Here is a 22161-nt window from a genome sequence, read left to right as displayed (position 1 = left end):
ACTAAGTCGTTGAATTTCAATATTTGTGATTCAATAAATAAAAGGTTTGAATTTTTTCTATATCCAACATTATGTATTATTCCAATTGATCTTTTATGTAACACCTTTAATGAATGAAGCGCATATTTGTAGTTATTTCCCCATATTTCTGCACAATATCTCAGATATAGTAACATGGGGTCAAAATTGGCATTTAGTAACTATGCCATAATCCATCCGTCCATTTTCTACCGCTTGTCCCGTTCTTGACAAGTCACCACCTATGTGGTGTGTTAATATTTATCATTAGTAAAATAATAGAACAGGCAACAACATAGGAGAACCTTTGTTGACAGTTTTGGGCCCAGTTCAAAGAGTTACACAATGCTATGATTGTGCAATCTGGTAAATACACAATAGAAGTTATATAAAATTGGCCAACTATTTTAATACTATCGTCATATCGTAATAACACGTATTGATGACACTGTCAACAAGCGAATGACCATGTCCTCGACGTCCTATAGCGTCCTACAGCAGCTAATGTCCCTCCTCAGTGCAAAGCCGCTTCTAAGTCAGCAATCAACCCCTCAATGGCAGCAAAAAAAGGATGTTTTTTTTATTTTATTATCACTGGAGGACGAGGAATAGCTCAACATGCTACACTACACACCATAGGAGGATACGATAAGCTATGCTAACCACTAAGCTGGAGCTCTTGAATGCAAACAGAAATGGGTGGATCGATACAAATATGGACAGTAACGATACCAAGTATAGTAATAGTGTAAGGCCAATACCACTGTTATCAGATAAATATTTGTTATATCACAAACCTTATATTTTTCATCCTTTTTGTTTTATTGATACAAATTCAAGAAATAAGTCACTGGACACATGAGGACTTTAAGGGCAGAAACCAAATGATTTAAATCAGAGCCAATAGTAGAAAATAATTTAAATATTTAATTAACATTGTTATACCACCCCGGCGATGAGGTGGCGACTTGTCCAGGGTGTACGTCGCCTTCCAGCCGATTGTAGCTGAGATAAGTGCCAGCGCCCCCCGCGACCTCTAAGGGAATACGCGGTAAAAAAATGGATGGATGGGATGTTATACCACCATACTGTGTTTTTGTCTGATTATTATTGTGATCAATAATTGAATCATTCAATAATCTTGAACATTTTAAGTATCAGTGTGATAATTTTCAATCATTTTGAGCAGCCTTTGTAACCCGTTTCTTATTTTTTAGGTTACATTACAAACATTGTTGTTGATTAAGTTAAGTTGCCTGAAATAAACCAGCACTTTTTATATATATGGGGCAGCACGGTGGAACAGGGGTTAGTACATGTGACTCACAATACGAAGGTCCTGAGTTGTCCTGGGTTCAATCCCGAGCTCGGGATCTTTCTTTGTGGAGTTTGCATGTTCTCCCCGTGACTCCGTGGGTTCCCTCTGGGTACTCCGGCTTCCTCCCACTTCCAAAGACATGCACCTGGGGATAGGTTGATTGGCAACACTAAATGGTCCCTAGTGTGTGAATGTTGTCTGTCTATCTGTGTTGGTCCTGCGATGAAGTTGCGAGTTGTCCAGGGTGTACCCCGCCTTCCGCCTAAATGCAGCTGAGATAGGCTCCAGCAACCCCCCGCGACCCCGAACGGGACAAGCGGAAAATGGATGGATGGAATATGTAATACAGAATGCTTCACATACACATTATATTCAAAATAAGGGCTTAGCAATATTGTGTTGCAATTAAACTGATGTTTATCACAACAGGATAATTGTGAAGCATCAATATTGCACTTTGAGTGCACAGTGCAGTCGGTGTAACAAATGAGATTTGCTTGCAAATGCAAGTTCCCAGCGTTTAGTGTTGTAAGTTAATAATTTAAGAATGAAAACCGGGTGAAAAATTGGAAACACACATCCACTTAAGTGCAGCTCAGCAGACATATGACAAGTAGCCAGGAAATGGTCCGATCCACAGCACAGCGCTTTGGCCTGCTTCTGTCTCTCTTTCCTTCCTTACTTCAGACCTTGAGAAGGTCATCCATCCGTGCATCTCATTCCTTCCACACAACAATCTTCTTTAGAACCTGCCAAAGTAGCAGCTGGGATGCTCCCAGCAAACTTTGCAGTCACTTAAGAAATAACTGTGACCACGCTGTTATGATCACTAGAATCGCTGTGTTGCTACATTGTTGTTGTTGTTATTAAAATGTCACTCACTGAAAAGTCGGTAAAAGAGATATGCATGCCTGCATTTGATTAAACAGAAGATGTGAGTGACAGATTGATGTTACTATGTTACTATAAATACAAGTTAAAAGGACTGGATATTAGGAAAAAAATACTAAAAACTAGTGATTAACTAGCTACATGGACAGATATTTTTTTTGCTCAAAAATCCTAAATTAATCTTTGTATATCTAAAAATCAGCAGGACTTTTATACTAGAAACAAGTATTTTAATTTTAAAACTAGCATTATTCAACTTGCTAGTCTTAAATTAAACACCCTCGAGATGTTGCAGAATCTTTAAGCACAATTTTCTATGCAGAGGGAACCAAAATATTTTCTCCATTTTACGATTTTTAAACTACAATAGACACAGCATAATTATTCAGGCTAAAATCAAGATTGGTCAATGACTAAACAGAAGCAAATAGCTGTTAAAACTAGGAGCATTTCTAGAAAAAAAAATTTAAATCTTGGCAAGTGGCAATTCATTTGCAGTGCAGGAGTGTAGATGAAGACCAGTTTCGAAAGGGAGGCAGTTGCCAAACCTTTTCCTATCTTATAAAAAAAAATTGTGGAAGATCGCTGTGTCTCTCTTTTTTCTTCACGTGATTTTGTTATTCACTTTTTATAGATATTCATTTCACAGAAGCAGAAAAATGTCTCCCTTGACAATAACAATCCAGTTAGTCTCTCGATGACAGATATGGCCTGCTTGCTATCTCGTAAAGTCACCTTTCTTTACTTGAAATATGAATCAGCTGGAAAAAAGTTTCTATACCCCCTAAAGAGATTTGTCCCATATTGGATGAGCAAACTTTTAAAAGCAAACATACACAATATGCTGTAAAGATAAATGGAATTGAGATGCTTTTCTTAATCTTTCAAGTTTTGGACAAATTCGGAGAAACAGTTTGGGGAAGGGAATGTTCTGTGTGCAATGCACCAAGCTATAAGTGGTGCATTCTCTGTGACTTTATCCTGCAAGAAAACCACCAAACAGTTTCGAGATGAACTAGCACAGAGATGGTGAACCAACAGGTCCTCTCTCAGTGCCCTTTGACCTCACAAATGGACAAACACTTCTAAAAACACGCACTCTTGTGCTCTTAGAAGACTGGTTACAGCTCCAAAGTGGGTTCAAACTTAGTATTGTTTTGTTTGTGTAATAATGGCCATGAGTGTCCTTAAATTTTTGTCCATATAGGGTCTCATCCCAAATAATAAGTGCCAAATAGCGTGGTCAAACTACGTTGAAAGATACATCTCCTGGATGCACTGGGACACATCATCAGTGATGTAACCTGGATTCATCGGGTGTTTCGGGTCTCGCAACATCAGACACCCTCGTCCAGGCGACCCAGCCGGGGTGATCAAGTCCCTGCTTGTGTCCCAGTAGCAACCCACGGATCTGCCCTTTTCAGCCACAACAACCTCGTGGCGTTCTCTGCCGCTTCACTAGCGGATTGAATGGCCCTCCTTCTGGCCGCCCCTGTGACTCCCAATCGGCCAAGCACTTTGCAGAGGGAGCGTCCTGCAAAACCACGGCAGCCAACTTCTATTGGCTTGCAGAAAGTCCTCCAGCCCCTGCCCCTGCAGTCCTCAACCAGCTCCTGATACTTGGCACGTTTCCTTTTGTTGGCTTCCTCAATCCGCTCCTCCCAAGGCACTGTTCTCCCGTCCAAAGGCAAAACCCAGTAACTCAATTTTGGTCAAAACTGAGCTGATAATAATTTTGGAGTTCCTAGGTGATATGCTTTATATTAGTGTATGCAATATTGTAATTTGTTCCGTAAGTAAGCTGTTACGCGCATGGCAAGACCTAGCAACTACCACATAACCGCGTAGATCAATCAATCAATGTTTACTTATATAGCCCTAAATCACTAGTGTCTCAAAGGGCTGCACAAACCACTACGACATCCTCGGTAGGCCCACATAAGGGCAAGGAAAACTCACACCCAGTGGGACATCGGTGACAATAATGACCCAGTGGGACGTCGGTGACAATGATGACTATGAGAACATGATACTGTGAAAGATCAATCCATAATGGATCCAACACAGTCGCGAGAGTCCAGTCCAAAGCGGATCCAACACAGCAGCGAGAGTCCCGTTCACAGCGGAGCCAGCAGGAAACCATCCCAAGCGGAGGCTGATCAGCAGCGCAGAGATGTCCCCAGCCGATACACAGGCGAGCAGTACATGGCCACCGGATCGGACCGGACTCCCTCCACAAAGGAGAGTGGGACATAGAAGAAAAAGAAAAGAAACGGCAGATCAACTGGTCTAAAAAGGGAGTCTATTTAAAGGCTAGAGTATACAAATGAGTTTTAAGGTGAGACTTAAATGCTTCTACTGAGGTAGCATCTCGAACTGTTACCGGGAGGGCATTCCAGAGTACTGGAGCCCGAAACAGAATTTGCACGAATGGGGGACGGTCAACCTGATTATGTGATATTATGGCACGAAGGGATATTTGGAAGATTGGCCCAGGACGTTGCAAGCACCTTCATTAAATGTATTGTGTTGCGATCTGCTGCTCAGATCTTCACGTGTTTGTTTTTTCATTCTCTGTCTGACCCGTTTATTTCCTGTTTTTTGTCCATCACTATGGTTACACATCAGTCCACCTGTTAGTCTCGCCCCGCACACCTGCTACTAATTTTCACCCTCCTATTTAAGCTCACCTTTTCTGTTTACTCATTCTCGGATCCTAATTTGCCCACGCGCATCAGTGACGACTCTCATCATTCGTATGTATTTTCTCGCTAGCTCTCACGCCAAGCCACTTTATTGTCTAGCTTTCATGCTAAATGTTTTGTTTACTCTTTTGTGTCCTCGTACCAAGTTCTAGTTTTCCTTGTTTTATCCTAGCTTTCACGCTAGCGTCTTTTGTTTACTTTTTCTCTTTACACCAGTATTTTTGTTCATAGACTTTTGTTATTAAATACCCTTTATCTTACCTATGCTGTGTTCTGCTTCGACGCATCCACGGGAAAACCACACCGGCATTACAATGCCGAAGAAGAGTCATCACAGTAGGATCCGAGCATCAAGTTGTTTTTCCGCGTCGAAACCACGGGAGGAACCCTTCGACTTAGGGTTGTGGTTGGAGCTCGTGGCTTGGGAGCAGGAAAGACTCGACTGTGGGCCTGAAGTCTCCTCCGAAGCCGTTCGCGCTGCCCCGAAGAAGCGGGGGGTCCAGTGGAGAGGTCCCCCGCGCGGCAGTAATGTTCCAGCACCACTTATTCCTCCCCATGGACACAGCAAGTTTCACCCCGTCCAGGATTCACCCGTCATTACCGGTAATCCTGCTTGTTTTTTTTCAAATCATTCCTTAAGCTGCCATGACACTTTTTCTGACACAAGCGATGACGTCATTTGGGGAACGCCCACCGGTGTCGCAACACCGGCCTCTGTTGATGACATTTTTTCAGAAGATTTTTTTATTGTGGACGATATATCTCAGCCATTTTCCAAAGACTTGGACAGTAATAATACTTTCACACAGTATCAGGACATTTATATTGATTCTAGTCACCCTCAGTATATTGTTAATTGTCAAGATCAGCCTCCCATTACTTTGGCCCCGCCCACATCTCAGCCTATTTCACGTCCTACCCCTACGTCACCTGATTTTGAAACTGACCTAGAAAAATATAGTCCTGCCTGGATGGACGAGTGGTACAGGAGAGTTTTGATTGAACTGGAGCTGGAGGAGAAATTTCTTGCTGCTCAGAACAATCCTCTCCTCATACAGACTAATGGGGTGGAGTCTGCCCTCCTCCAAACCTCCCACCGCCCGCCCTTACGGTCAGCCTCTATCCAACGGGACCCCGTCTGGAATCCGGGTCTCGAGGGGAGGGCCAGTATTACTACTAAGCCTCCTAGACCTCCACCACCGGTGTTTACACCTGTTAAGCCACTACGGCCTCCTAGACCTCCTCCACCGGTGTTCTCCCCGGTCAAGTCACGCCCTCTTAGACCGCCTCCACCTGTGTTCCGTCCGTGCCCTAGTTCTAGTTTTAGTCACAGTCTCTCTCAGAGTTCGAGTCCCAGCCTTCTTCGTAGCCCATGCTCTAGTCCTACTCGTAGACCGACTTGTAGACTGAGTCGTAGTCCAAGTCCTGGTCCGAGTTTCCGTTCTGATTCTAGTTGTAGTCCTAGTCTTTCTCGTAGTCGTCGTAGTCCTAGTTCCACTCGTAGACTGATCCGTAGTCCGAGTCCTGTTTCGAGTCCGGTCCCGAGTCTTGTTTCTTGCCTTTGTAATATTAGTACTGATTCCCCTCGTGGTCTTAGTCCGAACCCTAGTCCTTACCCAAGTTCTTGTCCGAGCCCCAGTGTTACTGTAAGTCCTAGTCTTTGTCCTAGTCCTTGCCCGAGCACCAGTTTGATTGTTAGTCCCAGTCCTTGCCCAAGCCCTAGTTTGACCGTTTGTCCTAGTTCTTGCCCAAGCCCTGGTATGACTGTAAGTCCTGGTCGTTGCCCAAGCCCTTCTCAAAGCACTAGTGTGATTGTAAGTCCTGGTCCTCTCTCAAGTCCTTGCCCGAGTCCTAGTGTTTGTCTTATCACTCATCATAGTCCTAGTCCTGCTCACAGCCAGTCCCCTAGTTCTCCTCGGCAGACCCCTGTGCCTGCTCCTCGGCTGAAGCCGACTCCTGCTCCTCGGCTGAAGCCGACTCCTGCTCCTCGGCTGAAGCCGACACCTGCTCCTCGGCTGAAGCCGACACCTGCTCCTCGGCTGAAGCCGACACCTGCTCCTCGGCTGAAGCCGACACCTGCTCCTCGGCTGAAGCCGACACCTGCTCCCAGTCTGGTTCTCACACCAGCACATGACTCTGACCTGGTTTTCACGCCAGAATTAGACTCTGACCTGGTTTTCACGCCAGAATTAGACTCTGACCTGGTTTTCACGCCAGAATTAGACTCTCGCCTGGTTTTCACACCAGAGAATGTTTCTAGCCTTGTTCTCACGCCAGTTTCAGACTCTAAACTGGTTCCCACTCTAGCACCAGTTCCTAAGCTGGAGCCCACTCCGGTACCAGCACCACGACAGGTACCGGTGCCAGCTCCGTGCCGCCAAGCACCGGTGCCAGCTCCGCGCCGCCAAGCACCGCCGACGACGGGGCTGGAGCCCACACCAGCGCCGACGACGGGGCTGGAGCCCACACCAGCGCCGACGACGGGGCTGGAGCCCACACCAGCGTCGACGACGGGGCTGGAGCCCACACCAGCGTCGACGACGGGGCTGGAGCCCACACCAGCGTCGACGACGGGGCTGGAGCCCACACCAGCGTCGACGACGGGGCTGGAACCCACACCAGCACCTCCGACGACTCCTGCGGCTCCCAGGCCGCCTCCGACGACTCCTGCGGCTCCCAGGCCGCCTCCGACGACTCCTGCGGCTCCCAGGCCGCCTCCGACGACTCCTGCGGCTCCCAGGCCGCCTCCGACGCCTTCTTCGGCTGCAGCACCCGCATCATCCTCGCCAGCTGCACTCGGGCCTGCTTTGGCTGCAGTCCCCGCACCCTCGTCTGCTGCTTCCAAGCCTGCTGGGATTTCGGTGCTGAGGCGTCGTCCACCACGTCGATCACGGGCGTGGCCTCTGCGAGGTCATCCTCCTCGCCAGACACTCCCTCCTCCATGTCGGCCACGGATGTGGCCGTGCCCGGGTCGTCCGCCTCGCCGGGCACCTCATCCTGCGATGCGGCCACTAATGTGGCCTTTTCGAGGTCGCCCGCCAAAACTTTTTCGGCAGCAGCGTTCCACCCGCCGCCGCCACATGATGTGTCCTCGGTGGATTCGGGGACATGCGATCTGGCGACCCTCCACCGTGGACTCCCTCCGCCCTCCCTTCGTTTGTGAACTTTCTGGTTTTGGGGAGGGGGTTCAAGTTTTTGTTTGTTTTTTAAGACATCTGGTATCTGTCTTTTGTTGGGGGGGAATACTGTTGCGATCTGCTGCTCAGATCTTCACGTGTTTGTTTTTTCATTCTCTGTCTGACCCGTTTATTTCCTGTTTTTTGTCCATCACTATGGTTACACATCAGTCCACCTGTTAGTCTCGCCCCGCACACCTGCTACTAATTTTCACCCTCCTATTTAAGCTCACCTTTTCTGTTTACTCATTCTCGGATCCTAATTTGCCCACGCGCATCAGTGACGACTCTCATCATTCGTATGTATTTTCTCGCTAGCTCTCACGCCAAGCCACTTTATTGTCTAGCTTTCATGCTAAATGTTTTGTTTACTCTTTTGTGTCCTCGTACCAAGTTCTAGTTTTCCTTGTTTTATCCTAGCTTTCACGCTAGCGTCTTTTGTTTACTTTTTCTCTTTACACCAGTATTTTTGTTCATAGACTTTTGTTATTAAATACCCTTTATCTTACCTATGCTGTGTTCTGCTTCGACGCATCCACGGGAAAACCACACCGGCATTACAATGCCGAAGAAGAGTCATCACATATTGTTCTTGATTATTCCCCTTGCATACTCTTTTGGGCAGATAACTGTGGAGGTCAAAATAAAAACTGGACGCTGTACACGGCTCTTGCTTAATGTGCAAACGCAGAATGGGGCCCACCCGAGATTGTGATCAAATATCTGGAGAAAGGGCACACGTTCATGAGAGCAGATTCAATCCATGGCTCAATCGGCAAGAAAATGAAAGCTCAAGAAAACATCTATACATTTGATGACTTTGTAGATCTTTGTAAGACAGCATCAAGATAGATTGGTTTTCCTTTGTTTTGTCAAAATCAGCTAGAAGTGAGTTACTAGGTTTTGCCTTTGGACGGGAGTGTTAGTTCCAGCATGATAAGATGTTTCGAAGCCTCTGTTAAGTGCCAAATAGCGTGTGCAAAGTATAAATATGTGTCGTATTAATGGGCACGTAGCAGAGCGCCTTATTTAAATGAGGTCTTTGCAGGTAGTACCGCCTGTCACCATGGAAACAGCTTACCTCCATATCCATTGCAACATGCGCCAACATGTGGTGTTTTGCTATGTTGTGGAACATGCGCAAGAGGAATGAAGAAACAAATACCATTAAAAAAAACACCAAAACAAATAAAAAAAATTTTTTCTTTTTGGTGTCTATTGGCTCCACATGAGCCTCTTAAGTTATCCAGCAGGTATAAAATGGCATTGCCAGATAAACAATATTGCTAAAAAGTACATTTCTGACAGTCCAAATATGTTGACATGTACTCAGACAAAGAATTCTGTGTCTTTGGCCCGTTTGTGCGTAACTGTGCCAGTTTACATGTCCCTTCCAAACATGCTAAATATAGACGCGAGATGGCGCCGCTGTGGTGGCTGCTAGAGGCAGGAGCGCTGTGCTCTTGTATTATCCTTTTGTGCTCCTGATGTTTTCCTCGTGTCTTTATGTGTTTTTTGGGGGGATTGTTTCTGCCTTGGCCCTTCAATGAGGTGGCAACTTGTCCAGGGTGTACCCCGCCTTCCGCCCGATTGTAGCTGGAATAGGCACCAGCGGCCCCTGCGACACCAAAGGGAATGAGCGGTAGAAAATGGATGGATGGATGTTTCTGCCTTTTGGTTGAGGACCCTTTGGGACTGTGTGACAAGGGGTGGCACTTTCGTGTCTTCTGCTGTGCTTTCTTGTGAACTTCTGGATCTGCCTCTTGGGAGCCTTTTGGCCATGGAGACCAGCTGCTGGGTCTCTGCAACACCAGAGTCCGTTTGGAGGGACTGGAGCAGATGCAGATGATGAGACAGGGCTGCAGAGCTAGCACAGAGCGCCGGGACGAACAAGCTTCACATGACTGAGCAGGTATCGGACACCTCGGTGTCCTGAGACACATCCTCGCTCATCCACGCAGACTGGACTCTGGCCGAGAGTTAGTGGGCAACTAAGGGTGGAGTCGGTACTCTTGGTTGCTTTGTTGGGTCTGCTCCTGTCTCTGGCCATGCTCACCCCACCCCAGCAGACGATGCCGTGGAATACCGCAAAGGCCACCACAGTGTGTATGGGTGTTGATATTATATTTTTGTTTGGTTGCTTGTCTATGCATGGTTCAATCATGTGTGTGTGCAATATATATTATTGGTTAATTTTTGTTTTTTGTTTTTTGTTTTTACTTTTGTAGCCGTATGTAGAGATGGCACTGCTGGAGTGGCAACTGGTTGCATCAACTGTGCTCTTTTATTGTCTTTAACATCGTTTTTGTTCTTTGAAGTTTCCCTCTTACACACATGTTTGCTATGGCTATGAGTTAGTTTTTTTCTTGGCCTCAGTCTGTACCTCCTTTCCAAGGGACCAGGCTTAGACTGAATGTGTTTTTCTTTTTGCTCAGTGGCCTAGTGATTGGAGTGTCCGCCCTGAGATTGATAAATTGTGAGTTCAAACCCCGGCCGAGTCATACCAAAGACTATAAAAATGGGACCCATTACCTCCCTGCTTGGCACTCAGCATCAAGGGTTGGAATTGGGGGTTGAATCACAATAAATGATTCCCGGGCGCGGCACTGCTGCTGCCCACTGCTCCCCTCACTTCCCAGGGGGTGATCAAGGGGATGGGTCAAATACAGAGGACAAATTTCACCACACCTAGTGTGTGTGTGACAATCATTGGTACTTTAACTTTAACTTTACTTTAACTCCCTCCCATTGCCCCCTCCCTAACCTGTTTCTCACCTTTTTTTGTAAAGGGCGCCGAAAGTTGGCAGACTCGTCACCGATCCTGATCTGTCTCCCTGTAATGTGTGTCTGATCTTGAATTTCACCTTGGAGATTAATAAAGTACTTCTGATAATAAAATAATTCTGAAAACAGCTGCTAGCTGAAACTGTTTTAGTCTTGATAAATCATGTCGCATGCACTAAATTATTATATTTGCATCTCCTCTCCTTCGTATTGTAAGCATTCTGATAATCTGCATATACAGAAGACAACCACGCTAAATGGATTTTCTCCCTATTTTGATACAGTCCTTTGCGCATGACCTTAGTTGATCAACTGTGTGTACGCTATCAAGTTTGTAATTGTTTTAATATGCACAAACCTGTAGTACAATGATCCTCAAACTGTGTACTTTCTTAAAGTTCAGTGTTTTCCTATATTCAAACACAGTGTTACTGTTCAAACTGTGTGAAATGTTACAGTGGCCAAAAATATCAAATATCCTTGTTAAATGAAACCTCAGCTTTGTTTTTAATAAATACTTGGGCCTGCTATGCTAGTGTATTTTAATGTTGCCCATTATGGTGGAACATGGAAAGCCAAGTTTTCCCTGAGGTTGTACTTGGTATAAAAAAAAAAGTTTTAGAACCACTGCTATAATAGATGAGACCCATAATGTATTCTTGATAGCACTCAAAAAGTCATCAGATAATAAAATGTATGATGTAGTGTAATGCACTGTACAGTAAATATTGTGGTTGTAAATGTTCTTGTTTATGTGGTGCTTGACAAGGGTGAGACAGCATTTTGAGATGTAAATTTAAACATCTCCTTTAATGTCAGTCCAAGTCCCACTGTGATATACAACAACCCTCACCCTGGAACTCTCATATGAATGCACTGTAGCAATAAACAGAGACAATATATGTGTGCAGTATTCTTTATATTGAAGTTTGAACTGTAATTATCAAGGTTGTTGGCTTGGTTTAAAATAAATTACATTCAAAAAAAGACTTTGTGAAGAACATGAATTATTAGCCAAGGCTTCGTCCTGGAATTGATTCTATATTATATGTGCAACAGTGCTGTAACATCATATTATGAATAATTCAACATCGATTGCTACCTTCCATATCATGTGCTCGTCGGGCTGCCTTTGACCATAAGGAACCTGAGCACTATAGCCAATCTATTGCATGCAGTATCTGTTAGAATGTTAAGTAGTTTGTATGTGTGATAAAGAATTAATGTGTAATTTACTGGGAGTGCCGGCTGCTTCTAATGTAAATGTGGTGTGTGCAAATCATAAAGAAACTATGGGGAATTATATTTAATGCAAAGTCTGAGTGAGATACATCAGCACAAACCTTGAGCTGCATTTCAATATACTCACACTTGCAGTAAGCCAATTTTAATCTGTTGTTACTATTAATAAAAAAAACACACGTTTTTTCTGTACATTTTAACAACGTAATTATAGCAGTGTCTGAGCCCTTTTTATGTCAAATATATACTATATACATTTCATTTGTACAAATATCTTTTTAAACACCAAGTCAAGGCTGTGTTAAGTCGAGCAAATAAAGAACCATACTTAGAGCTGAAATCCAATATATGTCAAAATCAAGTAGAAAGTATGTGTTTAGCTGTTCTGTTTTACAGCTTCGTTAACTGTCTATTAAAATAGATCGGATTTCTAGATATACAAATTTATAATCAAGTTTATTTATAATGGGTTTTTACTTTTTTCAATTTAGGTTGGCTCTGTTTTTAACTAAACGTTAGATAACAGTGACCTCTAGTGTTTGAATATAAGAGATAAAAAAAGAGATTTAAATGAGCAATGCCCACTTACTCAACATGGACCTGCTCTCCCTCATTAGTGAGCCGTGGCTTTGTCACAACACTTCACTAGAGACAGTAAAACCACTCATTAGTGCAACATAATTACTTTGGCTCTGGGACTATTCCATGCATTTGGATCCCCATTCAGTATCCCAGTAGGGAAAAAATATTGAAACAACATTAAGAACTTGTTGAATTAGGTCCTGACGTTGATCTACTCCAAAATAACGTTGAACCAACATGCTTTTTGACAACGTTTATTTGATGTCTTGTTCTGATGTTGATTTGACCATTGAATTTTGTTCATTTCCCAACCAACAACGTTGATCCAACGTTAGACATCAACGTAGTCTCAATGTACTAACACAACTATTTTACAATGTTGTTTTGAAGTCAGTTTTAAAGAGTAAATATGTAATCAACATTGTGTCAATGTCTTGTGACTGAAGGAATGTTCCATTATACCATGAATAGACTTAAACAAGTTGAAAAACGTATCCAGGTTTACCATTTAGTGGTCAATTGTACGGAATGTGTACTGTACTGTGCAATCTACTAATAAAAGTCTCAATAAATCAATCAATCATTACCCAACATATTGATGTACTAAATATTTTGAGTAAATGTTTTCCCTGAAATCAAATGTACGTTTGTCATGAGGTGGGGGGTTTTTGCAGCTAACTGCGAGGATTATTCTCCCGGGATGCAAACAGACTTTTCCAGACCAGGGTAGCAGGTAGGAACATACTTAATTCCAAATTCAAAAGGGTACAAAAAAAACAGAAATCAACCCGAAGGCGAGCGTGCCTATCGTACGCGGAAGCAAAGGCAAAAAACTTCGGACATGAAACATGAAACTATGCAATCGCGTGAAAACAAGCATGAAACTATGACATGAACAGAGCAATGTCGCCTGGCCGACTAACTGGCAAAAACAGGCTTAAATAACAGTCTTATAATTAGAGGAGGTGCTTGTCCAAACACCAGCGACAGGTGAAACTAATGAGTCGCCATGGAAACTAAACAAGGGAGCGTAAACAGGAACTAAAACAGTCCAAAACTAACAAAAAATAACAAAAAACATGATCCAGACCACAGATCATGACAACATTTCAATACTTGCATTTTTATTAGTGGCCACGTCGCAGTTATGACTGCCCGTAGGAGGTCGCTTGTAACAGTGAACACATGTCAATTTAAATGTATGATCACCTCATAATTACAGACTGTCTATGCATTAGATTATTTTAACTTTTATATCAAGTTAAAGTACCACTGATGGTCACACACACACTAGGTGTGATTAAATTAACCTCTGCATTTGACCCATCACCTTGTTCCACCCCCAGGGAGGTGAGGGGAGCAGTGAGCAGTAGCAATGGCCACGCTTGGGAATCATTTTGGTGATTTAACCCCTGAGTGCCAAGCAGGGAGGTAATGGGTCCCATTTTTATAGTCTGTGGTATGACTCGGCAGGGGTTGGAACTCTCGACCTACCCATCTCAGGGCGGACGCTCTAACCCAGGGGTAGGGAACCTATGGCTCTAGAGCCAGATGCGGCTCTTTTGATGATCGCATCTGGCTCTCAGATAAATCTTAGCTGACATTACTTAACACGATAAGTAATGAATAATTACGCTGGTAATCACAGTGTTAAAAATAACGTTCAAAATATAAAGCATTCTCATGCATTTAAATCCATCCATCCACCTGTTCAAGAAATAACAATGTTGTTAAAAATAATTATAGACTTATTATACTCTAAAAATGTCGGTCTTACTTAAAAAATGTACGCGTTTAGTTGTATTCAGTGTTAAAAAATATGATATGGCTCTCATGGAAATACATTTTTAAATATTTGGCTTTCATGGCTCTCTCAGCCAAAAAGGTTCCCGACCTCTGCTCTAACCACAAGGCCACTGAACAGGCTTTAACGTCCTTTGACCTCATAGGTCGAGGTAACAAGGAGATACTTAGGGTTTTTTCTTATAACAAAAACATGTTGGATGAATATCTTGTTGCATGATCAGATAATATTAATGTTTAGAGCGTTACATGCAATACATTTCTCTGCCAAAATTGAAAGCTAGAATACATAAATAGAAATTAGCTGCTTTATTGATACACATTTACAGGCTTTCAGGGGCCACATTTAAAGACGGAAATTTAAGACTACATGTCGCCAGCTTGAGCGACTCCATAAAAAGACCGATTTCACCGTCCATGATGGAATGCAAAAAAAGCCGTACCCTATGTTATAAGGACTGTGTCACCCAAAACCAAATCACATTATTACTCCATCTTTATCGCTTCAAACCATTGTCACACCAAGACGCTCTTTTCATTATTTAAATTTTTCAACCTCAGGACTGGAGGTGGGAGGAAGCCGAAGGGAACCCACGCAGTCACAAGGAGAACATGCAAACAGAAAGACCCCGAAGCCAGGGATCGAACCCAGGTCCTTCTTCTTGTGAGGCACACTAACCCCTGCTCCATCGTGCTGCCCAGATCACCTGCATCCTGCAAAAATGTCACTGGCTACGGGCCAGGTAAATAATAAATTACCAAATCCTTCTATTTACCCTTAAGGCCATCCACATCTTCACCCTTCCTTATTTGTCTGACCTTTTCCACATCATTACTCCAGCACGCTTCCTCAAATCCTCCTCTTCCATCCACTTTGCAGTGCCATCAACTCGCCTCGTCACCATGGGGAGCAGAGTTTTCAGCGACTCTGCTCCCTAACTCTGGAACTGTCTCCCACCTGACAGCCGCCTGCAAGACTCAAAACCCACCTGTTTAAAATTGCTTACTTAGAATAACTGGCTCTACACTGCCTCTGTTTGTTTGTTACATGTTGATCTTATCCTTTGATTTTATCATTATCTTAAACATTTTATATGTACATGTTGGATTTCATACTTTGTTGTCTTTATAATTATATCTTAAGTTTTTAATCTATATTGTAAAGTGTCCTTGTTTTTTTTGACAGGTGCTTATGAATTAAACGTATGATCATTCATATTATTATCAGGGCTGCGAATCTTTGGGTGTCCCACGATTCGATTCAATATCGATTCTTGGGGTCGTGATTCAGTTATATATCCATTTTTTCGATTCAACGCGATTCTCGATTCAAAAACTATATTTTTCCAATTCAAAACGATTCTGTATTCATTCTATACATAGGATTTCAGCAGGATCTACCCCAGTCTGCTGACATGCTAGCAGAGTAGTAGATTTTTTTTAAAAAGCTTTTATAAATGTAAAGGACAATGTTTTATCAACTGATTGCAATAATGTAAAAGTGTTTTAACTATTAAACAAACCAAAAATATGACTTATTTTATCTTTGTGAAAACATTGGACACAGTGTGTTGACAAGCTTATGACATGCGATGCAAGTGTAAGACACTATGACACTATTGTTCTTTTTTTTTTATAAATGTCTAATGATAATGTCAATGAGGGATTTTTAATCACTGCTATGCTGAAATTATAACTAATATTGATACTGTTGTTGATAATATTCATTTTGTTTCACTACTTTTGGTTTGTTCTGTGTCGTGTTTGTGTCTTCTCTCAATTGCTCTGTTTATTGCAGTTCTGAGTGTTGCTGGGTCAGTTTTGGTTTTGGAATTGGATTGCATTGTTATGGCGATAGAGTGTCCGCCCTGAGATCGGTAAGTTGTGAGTTCAAATCCCGGCCGAGTCATACCAAAGACTATAAAAATGGGACCCATTACCTCCCTGCTCGGCACTCAGCATCAATGGTTGGAATTGGGGGTTAAATCACCATAAATGATTCCCGGGCGTGGCACTGCTGCTGCGCACTGCTCCCCTCACTTCCCAGGGGGTGATCAAGTTGATGGGTCAAATGCAGAGGACAAATTTTACCACACCTAGTGTATGTGTGACAATCATTGGACTTAACTTAACAGTTGTGTGCTTCTGTCGAAAGCTCCAGTACTTACAAGACCTTATTTGCACAATATCACCGCAAAAGCACTTGTTGCTGGTTGCATATATTTAGCACCAAAATTAAGCACTGACAATATAACCTGGTCCCTACACACCAGAGCTCTACAGCGCATGCGCTTCTTGCGTCGGAGGAAAAGAGCACAGCTCCGTCCCCCCATTCTTACCACATTCTACAGAGGCACGATAGAGAGCCTATTGACAAACAGCATCTCTGTCTGGACTGGAGCCTGCAATGCCTCAGACTGGAAGTCTCTCCAGAGAGTGGTAAGGACGGCAGAAAAGATTATCAGGACTCCTCTTCCTCCTATCCAGGAGATCGCAAAAAGCCGCTGCCTGACCAGGGCTCAGAGAATCTGCAAAGACTCCCCCCAACTTCCCCCCCACACACACAGCTGGACTCTAGGAAGAGGTTCCGCAGCCTCGGAAGCAGAACCTCCAGGTTCTGTAACAGCTTCTTCCCTCAGGCCGTAAGACTCTTAAACGCATCATAACTATCCCCTCAATTCCCCCCAAAATGGATTAACTCGCTGGAATAAAAAGACAGTATAACATACATCCATAAACCTGGATGCATATGCAAAAGTGCAATATATTTATCTGTACAGTAATGTATTTATTTATATCTGCAACTTATTAATTTTTTTATCCTGCACTACCATGAGCTAATGCTATGACATTTTGTTCTTATTTGTAATGAATGACGATAAAAAGGAAATCTAAGTCCAAGTCTAAGTCCAAGCATGGATAGCTTCTTATTTTTTCTGTTTGGGTACTACGGTTGGCACGAGTGCATTGAGTGCCCACATCTGGGGAACTATGTATTGGGTTGGCGGCACAACTTACACATTTTAGATTTGACTCCAAATAACAGATAAAGATGAAGAAAAGTGTTACATATGAAGTGTGGGGGTTGATAAGATGGGTTGCGTTCATGCGAGAAGGCCCAATAAATATTGTTTGAATGCTCGTCCCTCAGCATTCAAACAATTTAAAGCTTCTAATACGTAGCTTTAGGTTTAATAAATGCTTGTCTCTTAGCAGACAGTCATATTTTCTAAGCTGGTAACAATTGTGTTGACACATTTTCAACTGCAATGCCATCTCAAATCTTGTATCATTCTTTCAATTCAAAAGGTACCAAAAGTGAAAAGTTCCCAGCGAGGTCATTTGTCTGTGGGCCTCTAAGATGTGCGGCACAGTGATGAGATTCTAACTACTAACTTGACACCAGCACCACCTGTGCTGGCTAGTCAGATGTTCATATCAAGAGCTTGTGACGGATTGATGTGCGAGAATTCACATAAAAGGACTCTGACAAGACTTGCATGTCTTTGCAAGCCTTTGTAACAGCGGGATAAACCCTAGATTTTGACGGTGAAACAGTGTCAGCGCCGCAAAGACGACGCTGCATCACATGCATTTGGATGATTCATCGCTGCGCTGGATTGTCACTGCCCTCAAAAGCGATCAGGTGTGATCCAAAAGTTACTTAGATGTGTTGTGTTTGTTTGGTCTCGCAGGCAAAGGTGGGATGATGTCGCGTCTAAATTTACACCATTTTGACACATGATACCTTGGCGTTGACCTCATTTTCATGAAAAAGTAACGCCATATTTAGAGTTCAAGGGGAAGCCTCCATATCGTTAAATAACAACACACAATTCCTGGAGAAACAAGTGCTATCATGTTCATGTTCCAAAAGAAATCACCTGCACTTTATTAAAACATACATTGTAACATGTCTCCATTATGGCAAATGTCCATGACTATTACTGTGTCTATTTAGCAAAGATTGCAGGTTTGAACACGGTGGGGGACCCAAGTTAATGATTTGCATGCAATTCTTTACATCCCTCCCTGTCAAGTGCTCTTGCAAAGCGACAACATACCATTACTGGCATGGCTCACATTGTGAATGCATGAGCTAACCAAAGTGGCTCGCTGGGGAGGACCACACTTGTTTCAAAAAATGTAGTCCACTCCGTGTCCACAGGTGGTAAGGACACATGCTAGTAAGAGTGCTTTAAAATCCATAAATAAGATCATTACTGCAGAAAGGGTAAACCCGGAAACATAACCCGTTGAAAGTACTCACAATATGCAATATATTTTAATGTATTGAAGACAAAAAGGCAACGTGCTGTCTTTTTCTTCACTCATGGCAGTGTCATTCCTTTGCCACTTTTAGAAAATATTTTTTGTGGTTACCTAACGCACCAGTGGACACTGTGAAAAGGTCATCTTGCTCGGATAGTGTGTTAAAAGTGTTTTAAAAAACATGTATGAGACTCAAATAAAGTCATGTATATCTACAGGAAAACAGCTTCTTTCTGCTTGTGGATGTACCGTCCTATTTTAGCATCGTGGAAAAAGTTTGTTTTGAAGAAGCAGTTTCATTTCTAGTCATGTTTTGTCCCCAAAATGTAATGTGTAAACCTGCACTATGTAGAGAAAGTGCACTACTTAGCTGCAACCACCTGAGGCGCTCTTGAGTCAGTCGCAACTTATTTAAGATACTGTATATCAGAAATAAGAACAACAAAACATCAGGGGTCTGAGCTACTAAGAGTTTGAGTGTATTAAAACATGTACAATACACAACAAACACATATCTGCAAAATAGGATTATTATTTATTTAGCAAATATTTTTACAGTTACAGCAAAATAACTGTGTACAACCTTCTTTAACATTTTGCTCCACTTAACACCTTTTTTAGACTTGGACTTAAATTCAGACAAACTGCATTGATCCACAATGGAAATTGTTCCACACTGTTGCTCAGTTTCAAAGGATGGATAAGGTAAGAGTGGAAAGGATAATTCAGGTATTAAGTAGGCTAAAAATGTACCTTAGTAGCAATATAAAATATAACATATTGTTTATATATCATATACACAGTATAAAATATATACTGATATATTATATTAATTATATAATATTATATTTTTATATAATATATACAATATACCGCAATGAGGTGGCGACTCGTCCAGGGTGTACCCCGCCTACCGCCTGAATGCAGCTGAGATAGGCGACAGCACCCCAATGACCCTGAAAGGGACAAGCAGTAGAACATGGATGGATGGATATACAATATATATTACATCCCAATTCCCATGTATGATATTACAGTATATGAAACAGCTGCAACAAAAAAAAAACAATTTTTTTAACATTAAAATAGCCCACAAATAATAAATAACAGCCATATAGTCACCCAATATAGTAGCCTGGATTGTGTTCCACTGTAGGTTACAGTAGCTCGGAGGATCCTCCAAGAGTCATTGCTATGACCGTCGCCAGGCCACTAAAACACGGCCAGTACGTGGAAATGCTTGGGTACATCCTTTGTGATTCCTCTAAGTTACAACTGGGCTACCATGTGTTGAACCACTGCCGTAAGTGGTTCTGCAAAAACTTGACAGTTGCAATTACTATCATTGGCTGCGATGTCAACATTTTACGTCAGCAATGCATGTCAGGCGTTTTCATTCCACGTCACTTAAACCAAAGCAGTGTTATTGATGTCAAAGAGGAAGTGTATCAAAAAAGTTGGTTCGAGCCAACCTTCAATGATTGTTTTGCTATTCTTCAGTTTTTGTAAAGCCACCGTAAAATAATAGCAGTGATGTCCAAGGGAAAAAGTACAATGATAACATCAGAAACTGCAAGATAAGAAAGTCAAGCTGACCTGAAGTCTCTATATGCAAATATAATTCTGTTCCTCTATTTATCTTTGCTCATATTTGATGTACTTTTATTTTGACATGACTGACGTTTGATTGGCCGACACTAACACGCTTCTAATTAATTTTCTAAGTATATTTTAAAACCTTTTATATATTAGAATTTTAACATGTCATTTGTCTTTTTAGCATATCTTGGGTATCGGTACACTTTATTTCAGATTTATAGAATTTATTTTAGCATGTCCTATTAATGCTGCTGGAAATTGAAGTGGAGCTCTGAATTAAGATTTGTTGTGTTTTCGTTTCACATTGTGCACAATGACAATTAAAGCATCTAATATAATTATGTGTGTTGGATGTCTCCTCATGGTAAGTTTTACATCATTTTAATTGTATAGTACAGTGGTCCACTTCTTTTTACACCTGTGAATGACAGTAATATTAGAGTGTTACTTAAAACTTAGTCTGCATGGTTAACAAAAGTTTTATAATGGCAATAAAGTGCGCCTTGAAAGACATTTATAGGACTTGTTATGAGAAAGCATGTGGTGTTTGACTTTGGAGGTTGCACTGTGCAACAAAGGTAGTTGTCGCGATGTCATAATGAAAATATTGAAAAATAACTGGATTATAATTGATAGGAACTCTAAAGCGAAATGAGTTACTTGTGCATTAGTCATTGGTGCTTTGTCTCATTGGCCTGTTCCTTTGCACCCCTGCACGACCTTTACATGCATACAGTATGCGGCGTGAACCACAAAACGAATTGCGTCGCCAATAAATTCAAGTGACAGTCCCTGCCATTTCAAAGGGTTTATGTTTACTCTTCAGTCCCACTGTGTGACACATAGCTAACCATGGGCCCGCCAAAAGTATTTCACTGGGTGTTTGATGCGCTAATGAGAGACATTATTTCGAATGAAGGGTGAAACGGGACGAGGACCAACAGCAGTGCGGGCGGGCGGGCAGTGTGGCCAGAGGTGTTGAAAGCTGATTTAGTAGTGAGTTGTGGCGGTGGTGTCACAAGGACGGATGACCGTTCCCATCAATGCATTGGTTCGGTGACATCAGCATCAACAGTGAAATTGCTCATCGATGACCAGGGGAGGGCTAGGCTGTGTGTCTATATATAAAGGACAGAAGCCCACTCCTTCCAAAAATCTGATCAACAGGTTTGAGGCCTCTGTCTTGTCCATGTTGTCCTGTCCCAACAAAAAAAACATCATTTCCTGGATAGAAGGACACACAAAATCTGGTAAGACATGCATTAACATGACAGTTTTTGTCTGTGTTGTTTGACAAAAAGTATCTCGAACTTTGATTTCCTTGTATGGGACAACACTATAATCAAAAATTGTTTTGAATTTTAGTTCATCAACATGTTTGTGAAACGTTGCTTGGATACAGCCATTCTAATACTCATCTTCTCAAGTTTGCACGCAGATGCTAAACCCCTGAGGTAAATGCTGTTTTCCACTTGACCCTTGTGCAATATCCTCTTTTAAAGGTTGATTATTCATCTTTTTCTCGCAGTGACACTGTGATATTTTTGTGTACAGAAAGAGAACCATCAGCGAGGTACAGTTAATGCACAATGTTCGGGAACACAAACAAGTGGGAGAGAGACAGGAATGGCTCCAGGAAAAGTTAAAGGACATTATTGTTACCAGTGTCAAACCCCAACATGGACAGTCATCAGACAGGTTGAAAAATATATTTCCAAATGAAGTTCTTGGATCCAAAAAGAAAATCTGAATTCAATATATTTTCAGTGTC

The sequence above is a fragment of the Nerophis ophidion genome, linkage group LG02 (assembly GCF_033978795.1).
Source record: "Nerophis ophidion isolate RoL-2023_Sa linkage group LG02, RoL_Noph_v1.0, whole genome shotgun sequence".
Lineage (NCBI taxonomy): Eukaryota > Metazoa > Chordata > Actinopteri > Syngnathiformes > Syngnathidae > Nerophis > Nerophis ophidion.
The sequence above is the reverse complement of the archived record's forward strand: the minus strand, read 5'-3'. Positions refer to the sequence as shown.